Below are 26,985 nucleotides of genomic sequence, written 5' to 3' on the forward strand. Positions count from 1 at the left end.
CCTAATATCCAATACCCTTCCCATCTAACATAATCCCAGAAGGATCCCAGAAGGAGAGGCAGTTAGTGATTACTTACAGTGGATGTGATGTTAGGGCCAGAAGTCCGGTGGCGTGGCGGTGGGTGGGTGTCTAGGGCCGCAGTGCCTGCTGCAGTGGTGGTACTCTTGGGTCCCAGGACCACAGGTCAGGCCAGGCTCTCAGGTGTCCAGACTCTCTTGACCCCTGTCTTCTGACTTGGCATTCTGGTTTTCCCTGTCATTCATAAGCTAGCAGACCTCTTCCATTGGATCCTCCATCTGCTTTAGTAGACAAAACTGATTTCTGTTGTTTATGACCAATCACTCTGCTTTGAACAAATGGTTTGTGCAATAGGAAAGTTTGAGGGCATAGTTCTACAATGGATGGAAAACATGCTGTGAAGATGCATCTCACTGGAGAAAAGATGGTCAAAGAAGAGCCAGAGCTCTGGATGTGCCATGTGTGGGAAGCTGATGTCATGCACGATGGTGGTAGAACTTTTTCAGAAAAGAAATGTGGTAAACCAGATGTCCACCTCTTCAGGAAATGAGGGGATGTGACTATTTGGCCAGTTGGAAGAGAATGAGCAGGTTGACACAGAATGATTTAGCCAAATAGATCAAGTCTCAGAGGAGCAGAAATTTTTTGACACAAGTTCGAGAAGTTAGGGTGTTGAACAAGGAAAATTCAGACCCATATCTTGTGTCTGTGGGAGCTGTGTTTAGTTGGGACAAAATATTACAAAAAAATGAATCCCTTCTTCACATGGATCTCACTAAGGTCAGTTATATGACTGCCTAAAGAGACCGATCAAATAAACACAGGCTTTGGCCATGAAAACCTGGGTTTTAGTCCCTTGATGGCCACTGTGAAGTTTTTATTTATTTATTTAGGTCCATGCCATGTGGCATGTGGGATTTTAGTTTCCCGACCAGGGATCGAACTCCTGCCCTCTGCATTAGGAGTGCAGAGTCTTAACCACTGGAGTGGGAATGGCTAGTCCCTGGGAAGACTCCACTATGCAATTTTAAATACCTTATTTTGGTATCTTCATTTGTATAATGGGAATCATAAACCCCACATTACTTGATTGTTGTGAGGATCAGAAAGATAATGTACACAGTGCTTTTAAAGAATAATTTTTTTTAAACTTACAAAAAAGCTGCTAGAATAAAAATAATACAACAAACATGTATACTTTTACTGAGCTTCACTTTTATTAACATTTTCCTGTTTGCTTCATCATGTATCATTTGCACTCTGTCCATTTATATAGACATAGATTAAATATTGGATTGGCCAAAAAGTTCATCTGCATTTTACCATAACATGTTACAGAAAAACCCCAATGAAACTTTTGGCCAACCCAATATATTAAAGTGTACAAATATAACACAACATTGTAAAGCAGTTATACTCCAATCAAAAATTAAATAAATTTTAAAAGTAAAACATAGGTGCATATAAAATATTATATACATAAATATATAAATGTAATGTAAATGTATATTTATATATATATATTGCATTATATATATAATGTAAAAGCACATTTAAAAAATTGCAACAGAGGAACAGAAGTGTGAGGCATACAAATTAGAAAACATAGATACACCAAAGAAAAAAGTGCCCATAAACGCAGACCCTGAACTGGTTAAGGTGACTGTGCCCAGCCTCCCTGCTCTCTTGGTGAGCACCCAAATAGAAACACCACCTGCCTTTTGTCTCTCTTACTTGGTGCTTCTCTGCCCTTCAAAGCGGACTTCCCTGGTGGGCCAGTGGTTAAGACTCGGTGCTCCCAGTGCAGGGGCCCCAGGTTTGATCCTAGGTCAGGGAAGTAAGATTCCCCCATGTCACATGGCAGCCAAAAAACAGATCACCTCACACTCCTCTTTTCCACAGTGAGTGTGTGCGTGTGTGTGTGTGCACCCATGCCTATGAATGAGCTTTTAAACCACAGAGGCCTGCACTAGTCTAAGCGCGCGTAGTCAAACAACAGAGCTAGAAAACAGGGCTGTATTAAATGCCTTTTCCTGCAGCTTCTTTGCTCCTCTCTCTAGGTGCCTCTCTTTGTTGCTCATTTCTCTTCTTTCTGTGATATCCAGGATTGTCTTCTTTGTGGACCCAGAGCACTGCAACTGTGCCTTATTGACTCACGCTGCCGTAATCTGCTGACAGGCCTGAATATGTCACCAGACTCATTCTAGCCTTAGGACTTAGTAAATCCGTGGCACATAGTAGGCAGTTAACAAGAGAGACTGAAGGGAATACAGGAGTGAAAGAATTCCAATTTCTTTAAATACACATCTGTGGTGTGCACTGTTTTATTACTACTCAATCTTGCTATGCAGGTGAGCTATTGAGTCTTAGCATTTGTATAACTAAGAAGAACATTGGCTTATTGACGACAGCACACCTGTTCTATTATCTACAAATTATTAAATCCACTTAGGATTATGGTCAACACAATGGTACCTAAGTGAAAACAGTAATTAAATGAAATAAAATCATGGGCTGGGGTAAAATTCGATCTTGTTTAAATTAAGATAGATGAAAAAAAACCGGTGTGAAATTGGAACACCAGATGGTATCAATACATTACACTAATTTTCTATTCACGTATTCAATTACAGTTTAAATAAAAACTAATATGGGTAATTTATCTCTTGGTGTTTGTATGTACCATCTGACTATAAATTCCCATAATGTCCAATTTATCTACCAATCTCACACTGCACAATTATTGAGCAAGCGGGGCATGGTCTGTGGGGCATTTCAGAAAGTTTTGACTTCTCTGGGTGCTCTCGGGGAAGGTGTCATAGGGCAGGAGGTCAGTACTGACCTGTTTCCCGAGAGTGTGGGTGCCAGATAAAATATAGGATGCCTGGTTCAATTTGAATTTCAGATAAACAAAGGATAATTTTTAGTACAAATATGTCCCAAATATTGCATGCGTGCTAAGTCACTTCAGCGAGTCTGACTCTTTGTGACCCTATGAACTGTAGCTTTCCAGGCTCCTCTGTCCATGGGATTCTCCAGGCAAGAATACGGGAGTGGGCTGTTCTTTTCCTCCTTCAGGGGATATTCTCAACCCAGGGATTGAACCCACATCTCCTGTGGCTCATGCATTGCAGGCAGATTCTTTACCGATGAGCCACCGAGGAAATGCAAATGTTGCATGAGGTACAGACTAAAAGAATTCACACAGGTTACCACTTGCTTTTCTGTACATCCTTTTACCTTTGCAACAGATCCATGAACCAGGATCACAGGTTCAGTGGGAAGTGGAGGCCCTAAGAGAACACTTGTTCTTATCTTGTTTATTCACTAAGCTATGTTCAACTCTTTGCGACCCCACAGACTGTAGCCCGCCAGGCTCCTCTGTCCATGAGATTTCCCAAGCAAAAATACTGGAGTGGTTTGCCATTTCCTTCTCCAGGGGATCTTCTCAACCCAGGGATTGAACCCATGTCTCCTGCTTTGACATGTAGGTTCTTTACTACTAAGTCACCACGGAGCCCAGCATGGTCTTACTAAAATTAAAAATTTGTTGTTGTTGTTTAGTCGCTAAGTCGTGTCCAACTCTTTTATGCTCCCATGGACTGTAGCCCACCAGGCTTTTGCACCCAGGTAAAGTGGACAGGTCTGTGTCCAGCAGCCATGGTCAGGGGCCCCCAGAGGAACCAAGATGAACTGGGGTGAAGTGAGACCAGGTCCTCTCACCCTGTCTGATGCCACAAGCTGATCAGAGCAGGCTTTCCTTCAGGTCAAGCCTAGAGGGAGGTCAAAGCGAGGCTTGGGAGAAGCCCTGTTCTCCTACTCCTTGAAAAATTATGTGAAATAAATCTTTATGCCTCTTTTGTGGTGTAGAAATTGTTTTAAAAGGGAAGAGTGCAAATCTTTAAAATCTTAAAAGATTTTTAGCTTTAAAATAGTCATAGGGGGACTTCCCGGCTGGTCCAGTGCTTAAGAATCTGCCTTCCCATGCAGGGGACTCAAGTTCCATCCCTGGTTGGGCAACTAAGATCTCACATACCACAGGGTGATTAAGTCTGCACCCTGCAACTCAAGAGCCTATGCACTGCAACGAGAAGTCCTTGCACTGTAACTAGAGAAAGTCATTGGCTGCAACAAAGACCCAGTGCAGCCAAAAAATAAAATAAAATAATAAAATAATCATATGTAAATTTAGTTAGTGAATTTGCATCTATTGCTTAAATAATGAGCAAATTAGCAAATTATTTTTCTCTACTTGATCATCTTTCTGTCTCTCCCCATTTACTCCTTATTTAACTCTTCCTTGGAGGGGGAAATGGCAACCCACTCCAGTATTCTTGCCAGGAAAATTCCAAAGACAGAGAGGCCTGGTGAGCTACAGTCCATGGGGTCACAAAGAGTCAGACATGACTAAGCACACACTTGGTTGGTTAGAGCTTGAATACCATTTCTGTTTTATAGCCTGCCTGAACTCTAACAGCCTGAAGGGATTTTCCCCTTTTCTGCATCCCACAACACCTCATATTTAACCTTCTTCAGAAGCATCGCTTCTCTCTTACATGGGGATTTGTGTATATGCCTTATTTCTCCTTTAAGATAGAAACTCCTTGGAGTAAAGAATCGCATCTTGAGGTTCTGGAGTACCACATTCACTGCCTTAAATATAATGGCTGGTCAGTTATTACTGAAAAAGAAAAAGAATAAACTGCACTTTACAATTAAATAAAACACATTCCCCAGTAAAAGGGCTCCTTGGAGAAATGGCTGATTCCAGGGCTGGGCATAAATAACACAAAACGAGGTTCTTGTGAAAAGAACACAAGCTAACTTGAAGGGGCTTCCACTAATCAAATACAGAATAATTTGAGCAACGAGATAAAAAGCATAGTGACCTATAGAATAAAAAAGAACTCTTGAGTTTTCAGTAAGATAAATATGTAAATGTGAAAATAAATTAATGTTCCAGAAGAAAAGCTCTCCCTTACAGAAAAATTTCAGCTAAATGTAGAAGAAATTGAATTAGAATGTTGCTATTTGGCAAATACTATAGTAATAATTGCTCTATATAAAAGTCACCAAGGATGCTAAAACAAGTGGGCAAAAATGTGATGAGCAATGGCACTTGTTCACAGTCTTTTAATGTATCTCCTCACAAGATAGCCATTCATTGTTGTTGTTCTTGTTTAGACACTAAGTCGTGTCTGACTCTTTGTGACCTGGTGAACTATAGCCCGCCAGGTTCCTCTGTCCAGGCAAGAATACTGGAATGGGCTGCCATTTCCTTCTTCAGGGAATCTTCTTGACCCAAGGGTCAAACCTGGGTCTCCTGAATTGGCAGGTGGATTCCTTACCACTGAGCCACCAGGAAAGCGCATCCGTTCACTATGAATAGGAAAAGTAACTTTTCAGTGGAGAAATCTGGCTGGTGTAAGTGTTTCCTGATATCACATTATTGACTAGACTCCTATCAATATGTCTTTCATTACGTGAACCTTATTGATTGGAGACCTATCAATATGCTTTCAGGGAGAGAGACAATTAACACCACTGTGTAAAGTTGTTAGCACTTAAAATTGATCAAGTATTCATTATACAACTTATGATTGTTGTTGTTCATATTTTAGGTTAGGTTTTTGTTCCAACCTTGTGTATATTATAAATGTAAAATTTTCAAAAATGATGCATTGTGAGATCTTGAGTAGAGAAGCATTTTTCAGTGAATTTTATGAAAATACTTTCTCTGATTATCTGAGCAACATATATTATAGTGTCTCAGAAGATGATAGTTTTTCAGAATATAGTTCTGAGTCAGACAATGTGAATATTAGACCAACACAAAGACAAAAAAATAACCTCAGTGATTGACTCTGATATGGAAAGTGAAAATGAAACTCACAATGCTAAAGAATATTCCTTTGATTCTATAGAAGAGTGGATTGAAGACAACATTTCATGAAAATTAGAAGACTTTACAAGTGTGTCTGGTGTACCTATTGAATGCTATAACCCACAAAGTGTTAGTGAAATAACAGAATTAGTTTTTTGGCTGGTCAAAATAAAAATCCCCAGCCACATGCATTAGTTTCTGCAAAAATTCCCTGGTCAATAATGAGATATGGTGCGCTGAGCGGAAAATGTCACCACGTCTGTGTATTCCTGACAAAATTGCACATTACAAATCTAACCACAGGGGAACATCAGACGAGACCACGCTGAGGGACGTTCTACACAAGGCTGGCACATGTTCTTCAAAAATTCACTATCCATGAATGACAAAGAAGACTAGGATAGAAAAAGGATGTGACATATGGTGTGTAAATGCAGTGTGTGATTCTGAATCGAATTCTGGGCCTGATAAGTGCTTCTTTTTCCATATAAGACATTGGTGAGACAATAGACAAAATTTTAATAGCTATAGATGGATAATATGAGTGTATCAAAGTTAACTTCCAAATTTTGATAACTGTACTGTGGTTATATTACAGAATATCCTTGTTTTAGGTATGCTGCTGCTGCTAAGTCACTTCAGTCATGTCTGACTCTTTGTGACCCCATGGATCGTAGCTCACCAGGCTCCTCTGTCCATGGGATTCTCCAGGCATGAACATTTGTGTGGATTGCCATGCCCTCCTCCAGGGAATCTTCCCAACCCAGGGTTCAAACCCGCGTCTCCTGTGTCTTCTGCATTGTCACCCAGGAAGCCTTTAAGTATGATGCCGAGACTTAAAGGTAAAGGAGTATAATGCTTTCTACTCATCCTCAAACAGTTCAGATTTTTAAAAAATGTAACTAGATAGAGAATAAAGTAAAGGTATTAGAATGTTAACACTTGAGAAATCATAGTAGGTTATACAGGAATTCTAAGTACTACATTTGCAAATTTTAACTCAGATTATTTCAAAAATTTAAAATGGAAAAATAACCTTTGATATATAGAAGTATATATTTATTACTTCTAAATTAACCAATCTTTTAAAATTATGAAAAACACATTGTATAATTTTTGAATTTCCCCAAATTTCTAGTTTTTGTCCCAAACTGGCCAAAAAAATTTATATCAGATTTTTATGATTTCTGAATTTATCTCAATTTTTTATGGTTGTTTAATTTGAAGGAATTTTTTTCTAATGATATTTTTGGTAACTCTTCTGGACCATTGATTTCCTTTAATGGGTGACCAAAATTCAAAGTCAAATAAAAATGACCATAGAGTTCAAGGTGAGTCCCCCATGCAACTTATCTGTTTTTAGCGTGAATGAATTTTATCACCCCTGCCTGAACACTGCAGTTCTAGTCTCCCCACCGAGCTTGCACAACCCCTTTAAAATCATTACCTTCTGGCCTTGTGGCTGCTATACTGACCTCCACTCCACTCCCTTCACCATCCTGCCTTTACTAGAAGACTGGGGCTTGGTTTTCCATGTTGCCTCCACAGAGCCTGGCAGTCTAAAAATGTGGAATGCTAAACAGTGTTTATGATGATCTCTCATTTCTAGACATTAATAAAAATGTCTTTAATTGAAGTCATTTTCTACCTGTTGTATTTACTCACAGAGATGTTCTCTGAGCAAACGACATTGACATTTATTGAACTCCCGTCATGGCGGACACAGAACATACACCATCGTGTTCAGTCCTGAATATGATCACGTGACACAGGTATGGTTATACCCAGCTGGCAGATGGGAAAACTGAGGTCCAGAAACTGTAAGTTGCTATAACTCACATGGTAGGAAGTGGCATCTCACTACAGTGTTCTAGGGAAATCCCATGGCCAGAGGAGCCTGACGGGCTATAGTCTGTGGGGTTGCAAAGAGTGGGACATGACTTGGTGACTGAACAAAAACAAAGCTCATATGGAAAGTAAGTGGCAGAGCAAGAGTTTGAACTCAGACCTGTCTAATGTCAGTGTCCATATATCCTCCTTCTATCCTCCTCAGACCTGTCTAATGCCACTGTCCATATATCCTCCTCAGTAATCCTCTCTTTCAATTAATTCTTCTGTTTCACAACTTAAGTAAACAGCCCATTGCCCATTGACTGCACAGCTGATCTTTCAGATGCTCTTCTCTGGTCCCCTGCAGCTTTGGGGATGGGAGGGGACATAGAAAATAAAAACATAAATATGAAATACTAAGTCGAAAGTGACGTTCACAGCCACAGAGAACAAAGGGGGAAAGCAGTAGCTCATTGATATGCTCTCTGTGATGTCTGCACTGGAAAATAATTTATAGGGGGCATGTGTTTTCCTGCATTATATCTTTGAAAAGAAGCCAGAGGAAGTTGCCAAGAAGAACTGAGGAGCAAGCATCTAGTTCCAGATTCATATTTGATATCATTCATCAGCATGGTTGGTTTGTCCAGAAATAATGATAGCCTGGACATAGCGTTCCCTCCACACCTGCTACCCCTTTTCACTCTATAGCAAAAAAAAAAAAAGCAGAAGCTATGATCCTGGGAACTGCACAATTCAGAAATGCTGGCTTGGATGGCAGGGCTCCAGCTTACTGAGACCCAAACTCCAGAGTCTCTAACTTTCTTCTGACATGATCACATGCCAAGCAACACAAATGCTCTAGGGTCCTCCATCTACCAGGAAGGAGAGAAGGTACACGTGTTGCAAAAACCAGTACTTGAGAAACCAAGCACCACGCTCGGAGAGCTGGAGAGTCAGTTTTATTACGCTGGCGGGCCCAGAGGAGTTAACACTCCAAGCTCTGAGCCTCGAACAAAGGGGTTACAGAGACTTTTTATACACGGGCAGGCATGATTAAGCGGGTTTGTGGGTTTGCAGGGACTAGGGCGATTGCAAAGAGCAGGACAAGTGTGAGTGAGATGAGCTCCAGTTCCGAGCATTGTGAGTCCCCACTTTCTGAGACCTACGTGATCTAGACTTTGCAAGGAGCAAGCTGGGTTACAGAGGCAGAGGAGCAGGAGGTTATGTAAAATTTTAACTTTTCCTCTTCACACATACAAAGGAAGTATGGGAAAGTAATAACCAAACAGCTAGGAGGTCAGAGATGCTGATCTGCTTTAGAAGAGAATCTGATAGAAGATCTGGTATGATATAGAGCTGAAGGCAAGAAAAATGTCACCGGACACCTTTGTTGACATAGCCCATGATGTAGCCTGGATCATTGACAGGTAACTTTGGGAAGCAGTTTGGAGTTCTCCAAGTTGGCCTCACTCCTATTAGGGGAGATACTCCGGGACTCAATGGGAACTGTCTGGTTTGAAATCTGTTGCTATCGTTTAGTCTCAGAGTCACGTCCGACTCTTTGTGGCCCCATAGACTATAGCCCGCCAGGCTCCCCGTCCATGGCATTTCCCAGGCAAGAACACTGGAGTGGGTTACCATTTCTTATTCCATGGGATCTTCCTGACCCAGGGATCGAACCTGTGTCTCTTTCATTTCCTGCATTGGCAGGTGGATTCTTTACCACTAGTGACACCTGGTTTGTAGTTTAGAGAGAGGAAAAGCCCCTCCATCAGTCAAATAACATCCGGCAGTCACAGTTGTCACCACATTGGGCAGAGGAAACACCCAGCAGAGCCCTGCGCAAATTCATCACACACTAAACTGGGAGCTATAATAAAATGATTGTTGCTTTAAGCCACTAAATTTGGGAGCAGTTCATTAGGCATCAACTGATAACTGGACCACTTGGGCCTCAGTATCCTCGTCTGTAAAATAACACAAATATCCATCAATGGAGGAATGGATAAAGGAGATGTGATACATATATACAATGGAATATTACTCGGTCATGAAAAGGAACAAATTTAGGTCATTTGTAGAGAGACATGGATGGACCTAGAGAGTCATACAGAGTCATTCAGAGTGAAGTTAGTCAGAAAGAGAAAACAAAGATCATATATTAACGCATGTATGTGGAGTCTAGAAAAATGGTATAGATGATCTTATTTACAAAGCAGAAATAGAGACACAGATATAGAGAACAAATGTGTGGATACTAAGGGGAAAAGGGGTTGGGAGGGATTGGGAGATTGGGACTGATACATATACACTGCTGATACTGTGTATAAAATAGATGACTGATGAGAACCTACTGCCCCACATGGGGACCTCTGCTTCATTCTCTCTGGCGACCTGAAAAGAACGGACGTCCCCAAGGAGGGGATTCAGGTGCACCTGTGGCCCATTCACTCTGCTGCCAAGCAGAGACTAACAGCGCTGTAAAGCAACCAGACTCCAGCAAAAAACTAATTTAAAAAAGGAGGGGACTCCACTGGACTCCATGACCTTCAAGACTCTCGACAATCCTCAAGGAATCTCTGGATAGGTACATTTAGCCTTTTCTAGCTGCGTGGTAAATGAATGTATGCCAGTGTGCTATTGTGCTACGCCCTCCAGCATTCAGATTGCAGTAAGAAATACATTTTTGTAAAATGGCTGTAGCCCTGCGATTTCGCTCTGGAATTGGAATGCTTGCCCAGAGGGGAGCCTCACAGCACACCGTGAATGGGGGTTCACTCAGGCAACACACAGGCAACCTTGCTTACTCTGCTCTCCTTTCATTCAGAATTCTACCAGTGACAACAGGAAAACCAGGGGGCCAGTAGTGCCCCCATGCTCATTAAGAAGCTGGCAGAAGACAAAGATGCGCCATTTCAGAAATGATGGAATGAGAAACGTACAAGCGAGACAAAAATCCCATAAATAGGATGACTGTATTTCTCCTACATACTAATTTTCCTTAACAACGTCTGGAAGGGTTGTCATTTACAAATTTATCTCAGCCATCTTTGAACCTATTTATAGTTTTATCATCTTGGGATAACAAGCTCCATATCATCTTTATATTTACTTGACCTAAATTTACCTCCCCTAAGCTTGTTTTAAACTACCACCTCCTTCTCTGTGTGTCCAGGTTTAGCAAATACAAAAATTTAAGCTGTGAAGCAAAATACACTGAAAATTAGCCATGTTGAATTCTTTGTAAAGCAAACTTAGATGTAAATATAGAAATGCATAACAATGGAATATATGGAATTTTCTCATCCAACAGATTCCTATGAAAATCTGTCAGAAAAAGTCTGACCCAAAGATGAAAGAAACAAGCTTTTTAAAAATAACCTAAAGAGTTGACTGGTTAGGACTTCAGAGTATAGAATGGAAAGGCCTTATAGACAGGTAGTTCTTGGAGTGAGTCTCCTTCCACCACTTGCTATCAGCATGCCTTTCATAGGTTCCTTGACTACTGTAAGACCACATAATTGCACATGAAGAAGAAAGACACCCTAGTGGTTAAGAAAGGTTAAGAAAGACACCCTATGGCCAAGGGATCCAACCTGGTTGAGTTACATCCTTCTCTACCATGCATAGCTGTGTGACTCTGGGAAAGCTACTTCATCTCTGTTTCTCATTTAAAAAATCTGTAAAGTGTGAAAGTAATAATATCTACTGCATGGCATTTCCATAAGGTTTTATGAGGCTTAAGTAGGGAAAAATCTTGGAACATGTCTGTGTGTATGTTCGTCGCTCAGTCGTGTCTGACTCTTTGAGAACCCATGGACTGTAGTCTGCCAGGCTCCTCTGTCCACGGGATTCTCCAAGCAAGAATACTAGAGCGGGTTGCCATGCCTTCCTCCAGGGGATCTTTCTGATTCTGGGATTGAATCGTCTCCTATGTTTCCTGCATTGCAGGTGGATCTTTACCACTGAGCCAAACAGAGAAGCCACAATAAGATGCTAAAAAACATTCACTCATTTCCTTTCCTTCTTCTGCAGATTTTAGAAAAATGAGGCTCTGCTGTTTTCTGGTTCCATGGAGGCAGACACTTGTGCAATGTGAATGAAAATTGCTCTCATACATGTAAGCCAACTTAACTGTTAATAAATAACAACACAAATAAATGACATTAAAGTAAGAAAGATTTTGGACAAAAGAAAGAGTTTCCAGACTGCTAAGCTCACTAATATGTACCAGTGATGGGGGAGCTCTGATGCAGTCTTTCCCATCACCTTTTTTTTGTTTGTTTTTAAGAAAAGCAAGGGTAATTATGCGTCCTCGTCACCTGAGAAGCACACAGTAGTCTGCTCATATATATTTAGAGAAAGGATGACACTGAACGGCAGCAGGAAATGGTGCTTCTTGTGTTATCCTCCCAATTCACAAACGCTTCGAAGGTTTTGCAAACGTCAAGCACGAGGCAGTTGATTTCTTTGGCTGAAAAGCTTCATTGCTTTTACTATCTCCCTGGTTTCACTCTGTCTTTGACCCATTGCTGGAGGGCTGATAGCTACGCACTGTGCAGCCTGAGGCAGTCACCCTCGAAACATTGGGAGCATTCAAGCATGAACCCCAGGGTCAGTGTCCAGGGGTTCAGGGCCAGGGGCTAGTTACTAAGACCTTTGAACCACAGACTGAGGACACATGCCTGTGCAAGCACGCGCGCGCGCGCGCACACACACACACACACACACACCCCGCAGACCACAGAGCAAGCAGATTCATTCATAGCCCATGTCTCCTTAGCCTGCTCTGGTGTTGACCTTGTTACTGAACACAAGTCCTTGTGCCCAATGCACAGTGAGGCCAAACAAACCTAAACGTCAGAGTTTGGAGGAGAGAAAGATTAGTTGCTAGGCCAAGCAAGAACAGTAGCTTACACTTAAAAAAAAAAAAAAGAACAGAAAAGAAAACGTGAACTCTTTGAAGGGTCTCAGCAAAGCATTTTCAAGGCAAGGTGAAGAAGGGAAGTTGCAGGGTCTGTGATCAGCTCGTGCACAGTTCTGATTGGCTGATGGTGGTCAATCCTTAGGCTCCGAAAGGTCTGGGGGTTATGTGCTCATGATCAATAAGTAGTTAATGTCTTCCATTTGGTGGTGGTTTTTGCATCTGAAAAACTCAAGATATATGCATCAGATTCTATTATCTAGATACTTCTGAGAGCTAGAGCAGAGGATGTGAGGGAGGGGTCTGTCCCAGGAAGGCCTCAGTAGGCCCTGCCAGATTACAACCTGATGAGAATTGCTCATCTTCCTTTGTCTGTGCTGGAGGATGGGGGCTGGTGGAAAAACACCGCACTAATATTACATCTTGTGTTACAGATGGAATGTGTGTGCCCCCGCCCCAAATTCCTATATTAAAGCCCTAACCACACGCCCCTACCCCTCCAGTGTGGCTGTATCTGGAGATCTGCTAGGATTTGTGTCTTTATAAGAAGACAGCAGAGAGCTTGAATTCTCTCTCTTTTTGTGACTGCACCGAGGAAAGGTCATGTGAGGACACAGTGAGAAGGCAACTCTCTGCAAACTGGGAAGAAAATTGAATTTGCCAGCACCCTAATCTTGGACTTCTAGTCTTCAAGATTCTGAGAAACTTCTGTTGTTTAAGCTACTCACTCTGGCGTATTTTATTATAGCAGCCTGAGTCAACTAATACGTCCTGTATTCTCCATCTCCCAGAGAGTCCCCAGCAGAACTGAGTTTGGTTACCCATGGCAGAGATAAACTCATCATGAACATGTACTCTATTGGTTTTCCTCCATCCACCGGAGGTCACCTCTCAAATGAACGATTACTCAAATCCACTTCTCAGGCTTCGCTTCTGGAGGAAGGCAAACTAGGAAATATATCATCAGTGTATATTGTGAAAGGCTTCAGAACGCTAGGGTTTCACTAAATGCATCATAGATAAGGGCCAGTGTGTTTGTGGAAAGAAGGGAGAGATCCTTGGTAGGGTTCTTGGGCTGAATGTCCCACAAATGAACCTCAGATTTTCTTTACCATAATTGAGGACAAACCACCTTCTTCCCATTCTCTGCCCTTCTTTGGGTAAGAAAGAATTATTGGCTTGGCCAAAAATTTTGTTCAGATTTTTCAGTAAGCTCTTACATAGAACGACCTTCCTACTATGTAGAAACACTCAGTTCAAGTCAGGCCAGTTCAAGTCAGTTCAGTTCAAGCCACGTTCCTGGAAACAAACTCACTCAGAAGGACAACACAGATAGTGGAGTGCAGTTTATTACACTGGCAGGCCCAACGCAGAGTCTCCTCTTAGCCAAGGACCCCAACCAGTTTTTATGAAAACCTTGTATACCCTAAGTGTACATGCACAAACCCACCTCCCCAAATTCCCTGAAACTAGTCTGAACAAAAAAAAGAAAGATATAATCAAAGTTAACCTGTGATTCATATGCCTTAAGCCTAGGTAGTTAATAGCAGACAATTATCAGTAGGCCTGTGGTCATACCCCAATAAGCATAATAGAATTTGTGATTCTATTTGGTGACACAGATAATTAGGGTATTCTTGTAGGTGACAGAGAGTCTAGGTATGAGTCCTGGGGCTCTTCCATCTGGGGGGATCTGGTTTTCCAGTTGGTATGTCATTTCCATAGATACTGGGCATATAGATCAAAATCCAGAGTCTGGCTCAAGATGGATCCAGATTTCAAGATGGAGTCTGTTCTGTCTGTTTCTTCCTTCAAAGGTACAGAGCAATTGTTGATTCACTAGGTACCAGAGAAGTGTCCTTGAGACCCTTGCAAACTCAGAGCTTGTAGGATTCTCTCAAGATTGCCCTGCATTTAGATATTACATCATTACCCCATGAAGGGAAGAACATGTGGGTTTATGAGTGTCTGATTACAGAAGGTGATACTTCCAATTTGAAGTGACGGTTGGAGTCTGGCATGGGAGGACATGTCAGTGAGCAGCTATGGAAGGTGTACTCACCTGCTTAGAATTTGGCAGCTTATCCTGTCTCTTGTGTTGTGGATCTGGATTTATTGTGTTGAGAACTCAGATGTAACTATATAATAAAGTCAGTGGGGTTTATATGACTTAACAGCAGGAGTAGTGTGCCAACTGTTCGGTAGAGAAACGCTCCCCAAGAAAATGGGTGATTTTTGTCTCCAACACAAGAGGAGCCTGGGCCAATTTCCCTGCCAAGCGTATTTTTCCAGAGCATTAGTCTTCTATAAGTCACTTAAGTCTATCTCCAGAACCACTTTGATACCCATAGGTTTCATTTACATAACTCATCAATTAAAAATATAGGAGGAGGGGCTTCCTTGGTGGCTCAGTGGTAAAGAATCCAGGGGTTTGATCCCTGATCCTGAAAGATCCCACATGCTGCAGAACAGTGAAACCTGTGTACCCCAACTATTGAGTCTGTGCTCTAGAGACCAGGAGCCACAACTACTGAGCCCTCAGGCAGCAACTCCTGAAGCCCGCACACCATGGAGCCCGTGCTCTGCAACAAGAGAAGCCACTGCAATGAGAAACCTGTGCATCACAGCTGCAGGGTAGCTCCTGCTTGCTGCAACTAGAGAAAATAAAGCAAAGAAAATAAGCCAACCCACGCAGCAACAAAGACCCAACAGAGCCAAGAAAAATGAATAAATAAAATTTAAAAAAATATATATAGGAGGAGAAATAAATTTGTTACTGCAGAATGCATTCTCTTGGCTCTCCATCCATAAAACTATATCCGATAAACTTTAAGCTTAACTGGGCTTGAAATGAATTCACTAGTCCCTTATATCTACTGCAATGAAGAGCTCTAATTTTATGGAAACCCCTTTGCTATACATAGTTTGTTATCTGATAGACCTAGGAATGCATTTTCATGTCATGAACATAACCTTGGAAAGTAACTTAAACTCTCTAAACATTAATTTTCTCATCTATATATTGATAATAGTAATGATAGTTCTGATCACAAGGAATAATTATAAGAATTAATAAGAAAATATATGTAAAGTGTCTAGCAAAAGCCCATCCCATAATTGACACTTTTAGTACATATTTGACATTTTTGGTTCAGCATACAGATCTCATTTCTGTATTTAAGTAATTCCTTACCTTTTGTAGGCTTTCCCCATGGCTCAGTGGTAAAGAATCTTTGCCTGCCAATGCAGGAGATACAGGTTCAATCTCTGGGTCAGGAAGATGCCCTGGAGAAAGAAATGGCAACCCTCTGCAGTATTCTTGCCTGGTAAGTCCCATGGACGGAGGACCCTGGCAGGCTACAGTCCATGGGGACACAAGAGTTGGACACGATTTAACAAGTAAACAACAATAACAGCAGCTACCTTTTGTATCTTGGCTGGAAATATAAACTGAATATTCCAGATACCATTTTTTTTCAGGATCCCTTGACCCTTCTGAAAACAGTGGAAACAGTGACAGACTTTATTTTGGGGGCTCCAAGTCACTGCAGATGGCAACTGCAGCCATGAAATTACAAGATGCTTTCTCCTCAGAAGAAAAGTTATGACCAACCCAGACAGCATATTAAAAAGCAGAGACATTACTTTGCCAAAAAAGGTCCGTCTAGTCAAAGCTATGGTTTTTCCAATAGTCGTGTATGAATATGAGAGGTGGACTATAAAGAAACCTGAGCGCGAAAGAATTAATGTTTTTGAACTGTAGTGTTGGAGAAGACTCTTGAGAGTCCCTTGGACTGCAAGGAGATCCAACCAGTCCACCCTAAAGGAAATCAGTCCTGAATATTCAATGGAAGAACTGATGCTGAGGCTGAAACTCCAATACTTTGGCCACCTGATGCAAAGAGTCATTTGAAAAGACCCTAATGCCGGGGGAAAGATTGAAGGCAGGAGAAGGGGTTACAGAGGATGAGATGGTTGGATGGCATCACCACCAACTTTATGGACATGAGTTTCAGTAAGCTCTGGGAGTTGGTGATGGACAGGGAGGCCTGGCATGCTGCAGTTCATGGGGTCACAAAGAGTCAGACACGAGAGAGCAACTGAACTGAACTGACCTGACCTCTCTGCAGCTCCTCCTTTTAAGATTCATTGCATATCCATGTGTGTGTGTGTGCTCAGTTGTGTCCAAATCTTTATGGCCCCATGGACTGTAGCCTGCCAGGCCCCTCTGTCCATGGGATTTTCCAGGCAAGAATAATGGAGTGGGGTGCTATTTCCTATTCCAGGGGATCTTCCAGACCCAGGGATTGAACCTGCATCTGTTGTATCTCTTGCATTGACAGACAAGCCACCTAAGGACAGGGGAACCACTTACACTTTGCCTTAGGACAGGCACACTTTAGACTCTCTTAGCTAACACTGATCTTTGAAATTTCCTCACCCCCAACTTCATCTTATTTTTCTGTTCACACTGGTTGGTTCACATAGATTACTGACCTGAGTCTAGACTCTCTCCCTGGTTTTGACTGACAAGCCCGTGAGATTCTACTCCTGAAAGCCACCTTTCTGATTCAGGTGTTAAAACCCCAGGTAAGAAATCTGTCATCTTTTGTTCCTCCTAATTCCTGGATATCTCTAGCCGCATTGAGTCAAGGCATGAGGACTAGACATAGAGCAGTGGAAGTGAAAGGTGAAAAAAAAATGATTCAAAGCTTCAAGAAACTTATGAAAGCATTATCCACATAGATTTAAGATATTTGACCAGATTTTTCCATTTTAGTAACATATATTAAGTATAAAATTGATTAAAAAAACCATAGATGAGAGAGGACTCCAAAGTTACATGAGGCAACCAACTACATCAAATTCATAAATTGAAAAACTGATTATTTCTTTAAGTGATTATTTTCTGAGTTTACGTGAAACAACATCCACAGAGCACCCAATTGGTTCTAAATAATAGGGTTTGGGATTTTAGTGGAGTCCAGATGTCACATTTATCATTTATCATTTATGGTGTTTATTGTTCAGAGGAATAAATTCGCCTAGAATCAAATGTTTACATCTATTCTTCAAATGTTCCAATCTTAACTGTCACCAATGTCTATACTGTAGCAGAGATTAAAGACTTTAAAATTGTTTTTTATTGGAGTGTAATTGTTTTGCAATGTTGTGTTAGTTTCTACATGTACAGCTATGTGTGCATGCAAGCTAAGTCTCTTCAGTCTTGTCCAGCTGTTTGTGATATACCAGCCTCCTCTGTTGATGGGATTCTCCAGGCGAGCATACTGGAGTGGGTTTGCCTCCCCTCCTGCAGGAGATGTTCCAGACCCAGGGATCAAACCCATGTCTTTTATGTCTCCTGCATTGGCAGGTGGGTTATTTATCACTAGCACTAACTGGGAAGCCCCAAATCAGCTATATGTATATGGCAAGAATACACAGAAGAACTATACTAAAAAAAGATCTTCATGACCCAGATAACCATGATGGTGTGATCACTTACTTAGAGTCAGACTTCCTGGAATGCAAAGTCAAGTGGGCCTTAAGAAGCATCACTATGAACAAAGCTAGTGGAGGTGATGGAATTCCAGTTGAGCTATTTCAGATCCTAAAAGATGCTGCTGTGAAAGTGCTGCCCTCAACATGCCAACAAATTTGGAAAACTCAGCAGTGACCACAGAACTGGAAAAGGTCAGTTTTCATTCCAATCTCAAAGAAAGGCAAGGTCAAAGAATATTTAAACTATCTCACAATTGCACTCTTCTCACACAGTAGCAAAGTAATGCTCAAAATTCTCCAAGCCAGGCTTCAACAGTACGTGAACCGTGAACTCTCAGATGTTCAAGCTGGATTTAGAAAAGACAGAGAAACCAGAGGTCAAATTGCCAGCATTTAATGGATCATCAAAAAACCAAGAGAGTTTCAAAAAAGCATATACTTTTGCTTTATTGACTACACCAAAGCCTCTGACTGTGTGGCTCACAACAAACTGTGAAAAATTCTTAAAGATATGGGAATACCAGGCCACCTGACCTGCCTCCTGAGAAACCTATATGCAGGTCAGGAAGCAACAGTTAGAACTGGACAAGGCACAACAGACTGGTTCCAAATCAGGAAAGGAGTATGTCAAGGCTGTATATTGTCACCCAGCTTATTTAACTTATATGTGGAGTATATCATGCGAAATGCCGGGCTGGATGAAGCACAAGCTGGAATCAAGATTGCTGGGAGAAATGTCAATAACCTCAGATATGCAGATGACAACATCCTTATGGCAGAAAGTAAAGAAGAACTAAAGAGCCTCTTGATGAAAGTGAAAGAGGAGAGTGAAAAAGTTGGCTTAAAACTCAACAATCAGAAAACTAAGATCATGGCATCTGGTCCCCTCACTTCATGGCAAATAGATGGGGAAACAATGGAAACAGTGAGAGACTTTATTTTCTTGGGCTCCAAAATTACTGCAGATGGTGACTCTAGCCATGAAATTAAAAGACGCTTACTCCTGGGAAGAAAAGCTATGACCAACCTAGACAGCATATTAGAAAGCAGAGACATTATTTTACCAAGAAAGGTCTGTCTAGTCAAAGCTATGATTTTTCCAGTAGTCATGTACGGATGTGAGAGTTGGACCATAAGGAAAGCTGAACACCAAAGAATTGATGTTTTTGAATTGTGGTACTGGAGAAGACTCTTGAGAGTCTGTTGGACTACAAGGAAATCAAACCAGTCAATCCTATATGAAATCAGTCCTGAATATTCATTGGAAGGACTGATGCTGAAGCTGAAACTCCAATACTTTGGCCACCTGATGTGAAGAACCAGCTCATTTGAAAAGACCCTGACACTGGGAAAGTCTGAAGGCAGGAAGAGAGGATGAGATGGTTGGATATCACCACCAACTCGATGGACATGAGTTTGAGTATGCTCCAGGAGTTGGTGATAGACAGGGAGGCCTGGCGTGCTGCAATTCATGGGATCATAAAGAGTCAGACATGACTGAGAACTGATACCTATATCTCCACATTTTTAGATTCTTTCTCCATATAGGTCACTACAGAGGATTAATTAGAGTTCCTTGTGCTATAGAGTAGGTTTTCAATAGTTATCTATTTCATATATAGTGTGTATATATATATATATATTTGTGTATAGATAGATAGATAGATAAATATATAGATAGATAAATATATAGATAGATGTCAACCCCAATCTCTCAATTTATCCCACTTTCTTCCTTGGTATAGATTCATTTGTTCTCTATTAAAGACTCCTTAAAAAAACCTTGTATCCTTATATGTAGAATTCTCTTTTTTTTCAGGGGACTAGCTTTTACAAGGGTACTGTTCTTGGGATCAGGATGAGAATCTACCCAGATCTTATAGGGAAAATCTGCTTTGTAATTGTCTAACACTATAATTCAGAATATGCTATCATCCACATAACCTGGATTCTTAAAATAAGACGAGACTAATCTCAAACAACATCTGCATGAAGCTGAATAACGTGATGACATTGTTTTAATGCTCTAACTGAGGTCCGAAGGCAGCCAACAGCTTTATCATAAATTCGGCAGGTTTTTGAGGGAAATTCTTCAAAAAACCCAGCATGTCCTCAAGTATGGATTGACAGCTGAGCAATTTTCCTGCTGCGCTTTAGGAGGTGCCAGACCAATGAGGTGCTGTGGAGGTGACTGAAGACCCCCTGCTGCCAATTTCTGCCCCACAGTGTGAAGAAACCAGCCTTCTTATGGACGGTCACTGCTGGTAGGGAAAAGACAGCCTCCACACTTGCGGATTTGGGTTAGCTGGTTGAGGAGGCTTCACATTTTGGATCTTGGAAAATTTTTAACAGTACCAAGATTCAGAGTGACAGGAAGAGGCCAGAGCAACCTGTGACAAAGGGTAATAGAGCCACTTACTCCACAATGAGTCAGCCAGGGGACACTAGGCTGGAATCCTCATTGTGCTTGAAATGCCCTTTGACAAAAATACGTTTCCTTCTAAAGAAAAATGCTCTGACTTTTAAAAGCACCAAATATTACTTTTCTGAGAGCCATAGCTCTTTTCTTTTGCTTGCATTCAAGATTATATGCAACTATAACATTTGGTACTACTCTTACAAAAGAAAACAATCTGTAACTTTTTACATTTTTTAATATGTCTTTGTTTTGGTCATGTGAATAAACATTGATATAAAATGTTAAAATCAGAAAGTATGTGATGGTTTATGATTCTTCGCTTTGTAGTTGAGCTATTTGCTTGGATTTTTTCATAATTATTATTAATAAGTGTGTAACAGCTCACATATTTGACATATATAATGCATGAATTTATAACATTTATGATCATTTCTAATTGTGGATACTAAAAAGTAGTATACAGTAACTGTCCCCAGTTTTACTATCCCGGATAAGAATGAACACATTTTCCTTCTCTGCAGAATTATTTCTCAAGATAAAATTCTGGGGCTGAAATTACTGAGGTAAAAAGCATAAACCAACCTTAAATACTTCCTTGCAGGTTGCACACAGCACAAGTTCAAGGGGTATCATTCATAAAGCTTCCATCCTCCCCAAAGTTTTCCACTGTGAATGGCACCTCTGCGGATATGCAGGAGTTATCTGTGACTCCTTTGTAGCAGTCCTCAAAATACTAGCCTATTGTTGGGTCACTTACTCAAGAATTAGCTCAAAACAATCTCAAGGAAAAAAAGGACAATTCCACTCTGTGCGTGATTTGCTGCTGAAGGACTTAGTTACGAATATAAGGACAGAATATTTAATAACAATAGAAGTAAAATTGCTGCATTCTTCTATATAAATCATGAGTAGTTGACAATATAGCTCTTAAGATAAACTATTTAGAAAATAATAATACTTATTACTATTATTAAAAATAATAATATGTGAGTTTGGTTGGAATTTTCAAATTATAAAAGAGTAAACATTTCAAGAAGAATTGAAACAAGATAAAAGAAGAAACAAATATTGACAAATTTAAAAAAACTTTGGAAATGCTGAATAAATATTATGATGAATTTGACATTCGGGGCTATGTTCCTGTGTTGCTGGAGAATTTGCGTGGTATGTCTTGCTCTAAAACTTATTGGCTCTTGGGTGGTGGTTGGTTTCAGTGTAGGTATGGAGGCTTTTGGACGGTCACTTATTGCTTAAAGTTCCATGTAGTCAGGAGTTTTCTGGTGTTCTCAGGTTTTGGGCTTAAGTTTCCTGCCTCTGGATTTCAGTTTTATTCTTCCTGTAGTCTCAGGACTTCTCCAACTATACAGCCCTGATAAGAAAACTTCTAGGTTAATGGCTAAAAGATTCTCCCCTGTTAGGGACACCCAGAGAGGTTCACAGAGTTACATGAACAGGAGAAAAGGGAGGAGGGAGATAGAGATGAGCAGGAGGAGAAAAAGGGGGACTCAAGAGGAGAGAGACAGATCTACGCAGCTGTCTGTTCCCAGAGTGTTCTCCGTATCTCAGACACCTACAAGGATTCACAGAATTGGATTGGGAAGAGAAGGGGAAAGGAGGAAATAGAGGTGTTCTGAGGTAGAAAACAGAGAGTCAAGATTGGGAGAGAATAATCTTCGGTTTAAAGATAGGGCTTCTCTTTTTTTTTGGTAAGGTTATAGTGTAGTGAAAATGAAAATGAAGAGTAGTAGAGGAGTACTAGAGGACTTTAAAAGAAATAAGAGAAAAAGAAAAATAGAAAATAAAAGAGAAAACGGAAAGGAAAAAAAAGAAGAAAAAAGAGAAAAAAGAAAAAGAAAAAAAAGAAAAAAAAACAAAAAAAAAGAAAGAAAGAAAAAAAAATTTTTTTTTCCCCTAATTAAAAAAATCGTAAAAATCTATGTAAATGAAAGTTAAGGAGTAATGGGGGAGTAATAGGGAATTTTAAAGGAAAATAAAAGAGAAAAAATAAAAAAGAAAAAATATAAAAAGAAAAAAAAAAATTTTTTTTTTTCCTTACTTAGAAAAAAAAAGTAAAAATATATCTAGGAGTTTCTCTGGAGCTGCTGCGGTCAGTGTGGGTTCGGCTCAGTTTCAGATAGCTCCTCGTTCCAGCTTACACTTCTCGATATCTACAGGGCCCTTCCGGTGAAGTCGGTGTTTTCTACAGGGATTTTAATCTGTTGCACCAGTCCCTTCTGAAGCGGTTCCCTTTGTTTATTTGGCTTCTGTTTGCCGGTCTCTTCAGAGCCTCATTTCCGCCCTGACACAGGCGGGCGGAGGTGGACTCTTATTCAGTTAGCTAGTTCCGTTGCGCTGCTGGGAGGGGCTGACGCTGCGGGGATGGGCTGGCGCTGCGGGGCTGGCGCTGCGGGGCGGGGCTGACGCTGCGGGGAGGGGCTGGCCCTGCGGGGGCGGGCTGGCGCTGCCGGGAGGGGCTGACGCTGCTTTCTCCGTCTGCGCTGCTCAGGCTCCCGGCTGTTCTATATGGAGCGCGCCCCGCGCTGCGCTAGGTTCCAGCCCTCGGGTGTTACACAAAAGCGCGGAAGGAAAAGCTGCGCCTGCTCTCTGTGCCTTCCCCGTCAGAGCGGTCCAGGCAGTGAGGGGCTTGATGGGCGCGCTATCCCCAGGTGTGGCGCACTCACTCCCTTCCGCGGACCCAGTCTCAGTTTCCGCTGGCGCCAGTCGGGTGCGCGCGCCTTCCGCCCTCTGCGTCCCCAGCCCCAGTCCCCGCCCGCGCCGGTCGGGTGCCTGCGCCCTGTGTCTCGCCGCGACCTTCCCCTCCCCCCTGCCTCCTGCCTCCGGCGGGGCTGGGCGGGTCCGCAGCCTGCGACCTCTTCTTGGGACTTTCTCCGTCCCTTTGTTCTGCGAACGGCCGGCAGTGTGTTCCGGCCAGTTAATTTTCTCTCTTTTGGTCTCCCACAGTTCAAGTTGGCACCTCACAGAAGCTCCCTCCGATTGTCCTCAGGGCACTCAGGCCCGGACCCTAGCCCAAGCAAGGCCGCCTAAGACTCCCTTCCCGGGACGGGTCTCCGTCCTTAGCTCTTTTGTCTCACTTTTTATCTTTTATATTTTGTCCTACCTCCTTTCGAAGACAATGGTCTGCTTTTCTGGGCGCCTGATGACCTCAGCTAGCGATCAGAAGTTGTTTTGTGAGGTTTGCTCTGCATTCAGTTATTCTTTTGATGAATTTGTAGGAGAGAAAGTGGTCTCCCTGTCCTACTCCTCCGCCATCTTGGCTCCTCCTCTATGATGAATTTGAAAACCCTATTAAAATAAATGAATTTTTGGTATATCTAACAATGAAAAAGTAGAGAAAATAATAATAATGAATAAAACATTTAAAATAAGAAAGTGTAAACAACTAATATAAAAAGATTACTCTCATAGAAGTACTAGATTAATAGTAAATTAACATATATTAAATTTGAAAAACAATAAATTATATATCCTATTAAAAAACCATAAATACCAATATGCATGTGTGAAATATAAAGCGTCAGCAGAATATGACCAAAAAACAAATTGACAAAAATATTATTTACAAGTTACCAATTGAAAAAAAACACCAGAATCTCAGTTTTAAATTGTTTCAGACATTCATGGATAAATTATGAGAAACATACAATTATCCAAGACTGAATTATGAAGACATAGCAAACCATAGTGTAGAAATTACTAGAAGGAGATTGAAAATTTCCCCCAAAATAAAAGCCCAGGACCAGATGCTTTCACTGGCAAACTCTACAAAACATTAAAAGATTTGATCTTTATTCTTAAACTTTTCCAAAAATTGCAGAGAAGGAAAACCTTCCAAACATACAAAACCAGTATTGCCCTGATACCAAAGTCAGCTCTCAATACCACAAAAAAGAAAATTACAGGTCAATATTCTTGATGAACGTAGCTGCAAAAATCCTCAACAAAATATCAGCAAGCCTAACCCAACCATACATTAAAAGGATCATCTACCATAATCAAGTGGGATTTACTTCAGGGTTGGAAGGATGGTTCATCATCCACATATCAATCAACATGATACAACAAAATGGAAGATAAAAATCACATGATTACCTCAATAAATGCAGAAATGGCATTTGACAAAATTCAACATTCAGTTATGATAAAAAAAAAAAAAAAAAACTCCCAACAGAGTGGATATAGAGGAAGTGTACTTGTACATTATAAAAGTCATATATGACAAACCCATAGCTAATACTGTACTCAATGGTGAAAAGCTGAGCTTTTCCTCTCAGGTCAGCAACAAGACAAGGATGACCACCCTCACCACTTTCACTCAACATAGTATTAGAAGTTCTAGCCACAACAATTAGGCAAGAAAAAGACATAAAGGTCATCCAAGATGGGAAGAAAAAGGTAAAACTGTCACTATATATTAAGAATTCTGAAGACTACACAGACATGCATGCACACACACACAAACCCCCACACTCATACACACACAAACCTCTTAGTGCTAATGGAAGGATTCAGTAAAGTTGCAGGATACAAAATCAATCTGTGGTATTTCTACACACTATCAGAAAGATAATTTAAGAAAACAAACTGTTTACAACAAAATCAAAAAGAATAAAATACCTAGGAATAAATTTAACCAAGGAGGTGAAAGACAAGTACACTGAAAACTGTTTAAGACACTGATGAAATAAGTTGAAGATGACTCAAAAAATGGAAAGATATTCCATGTTCATGGTTTGAAAGAATTAATGTTAAATGTGTCACTACCCAAAGCAACTTACAGATTCAATGTAATCCCTATCAAAATTCCTATGGGATATTTCACAGAACTAGACCAAGTAATTCTAAAATTTGTTTGGAATCACAAAAGGTCCTTAAGATCAAAACAATCTTGAACAAAAGGTATCATGCTTTCAGATTTCAAACTAAACTACAAAATTATAGCAGTTTAAAAAATAGGATCAGATTTTAAAAGTGTTTTTATAAGGCAAATTTCACTGTGATCCCCAAACTTAGAGAAAATAACATCAAAATTTTAAATGTGTAAAACCTGCAAACTGCCTATTTTATAAGATTACTTGATTAAGATAGGAATCAAAATTGTGTATACAGTATGATTTTAGCCATGAAAGAAAAACAAAACAATACGTTTTGACAAATGAAACTGGAAAGAAAAAGAAAAGTTAAAATATTGAGAGTGGTTCACTGTGGATGTGAATGGATGATTTCTTCCTTTTTATACTTCAAAGTTTTCCTAATTCCCACTGTAAGTTGATGGAAGGGCAGGTACTGTTAATGGGGTGAACTATGTACTCCCAAATTGATATATTAAAGCTCTAACCCGTAATATCTTCCTGAGAATGTCACTTTATTGGGAGATAGAGTCATTAAGAGATAATCAAGTAAAACTGAGGTTCTTAGGGTGGGCCCTAATCCAGTATGATGTCTTTATAAGAAGAGGGGATTAGGACACACACATACAGAGGAAAGACCACGTGAAGGCAGAGGGAAGTGACCTTCGTGTGCAAGCCTGGAACAGGGTCTTCCCTTATGGCCCAAAAGAGAACCAACCGTACTGACACCTTGATCACAGATTTCTAGCCTCCAAAACTGTGAGGAAATTAATTTCTGTTGTTTAAGCCAGCGATCGTGGTATTGTTTTAGCCCTAGCAAACTTATGCAGCGGCTTGCTTCCTTCCTCCCTTCCATCCTCGCTCTCTCTCTCTCTCTAGCCCTCTCTCCCTCCCTCCTCCCTCCCCTCCTCTCTCCTTCTCACCCCACCTTCTTTCCTTTCTCTTTCCTTTGTCAATACAAGTAATCTCATTGGAGAGTATTTAGAAAAAAAATTTAAAGCATGTATTACTTCTATAAATGGGACTTCATAACACTGTATATTTATGTAGGTAGGCGTGCATGATCAGTCGTGTCTGACTCTGAGACCCTGTGGACTGTAGCCCACCAAGCTCCTCTGTCCATGGCTATTTCCAGGCAAGAATAATGCTACTTGTTATTAACTTGGTTGATTGGTTGGGGAGAGTGATTGGAATTCCTGGGAGCTGTATTCATAATGTTATAATTAGGATTTGGAAACAGCAACTCAGGCTGAGGGAAACCACTGGGCTAGCTATAAGACAATTCAGTTTAGGTGGCTTTGAACTTTGTTCATTGGGCAATAATGGTGGAGAGAATAGGGTCAGAGTGTCTTTGTGCCAATAATAGTAATGTTAGGAACAAAAAAGGGGAAAGGTGTCACTTCCACAAATCAGCTCCTATGATCAAATCTGATCACTCAGTGATGTCAGATTTTTATAGCTGTTCTTTTACAGCTCTAAAAATACCTTTAGTCTTTTTACTCCTGAAGGAAAAATAATGTTGTTATTGCCAGTCTGAAA

This window comes from Cervus canadensis, chromosome 17 (genome assembly GCF_019320065.1).
Source record: "Cervus canadensis isolate Bull #8, Minnesota chromosome 17, ASM1932006v1, whole genome shotgun sequence".
Classification (NCBI taxonomy): Eukaryota; Metazoa; Chordata; class Mammalia; order Artiodactyla; family Cervidae; genus Cervus; species Cervus canadensis.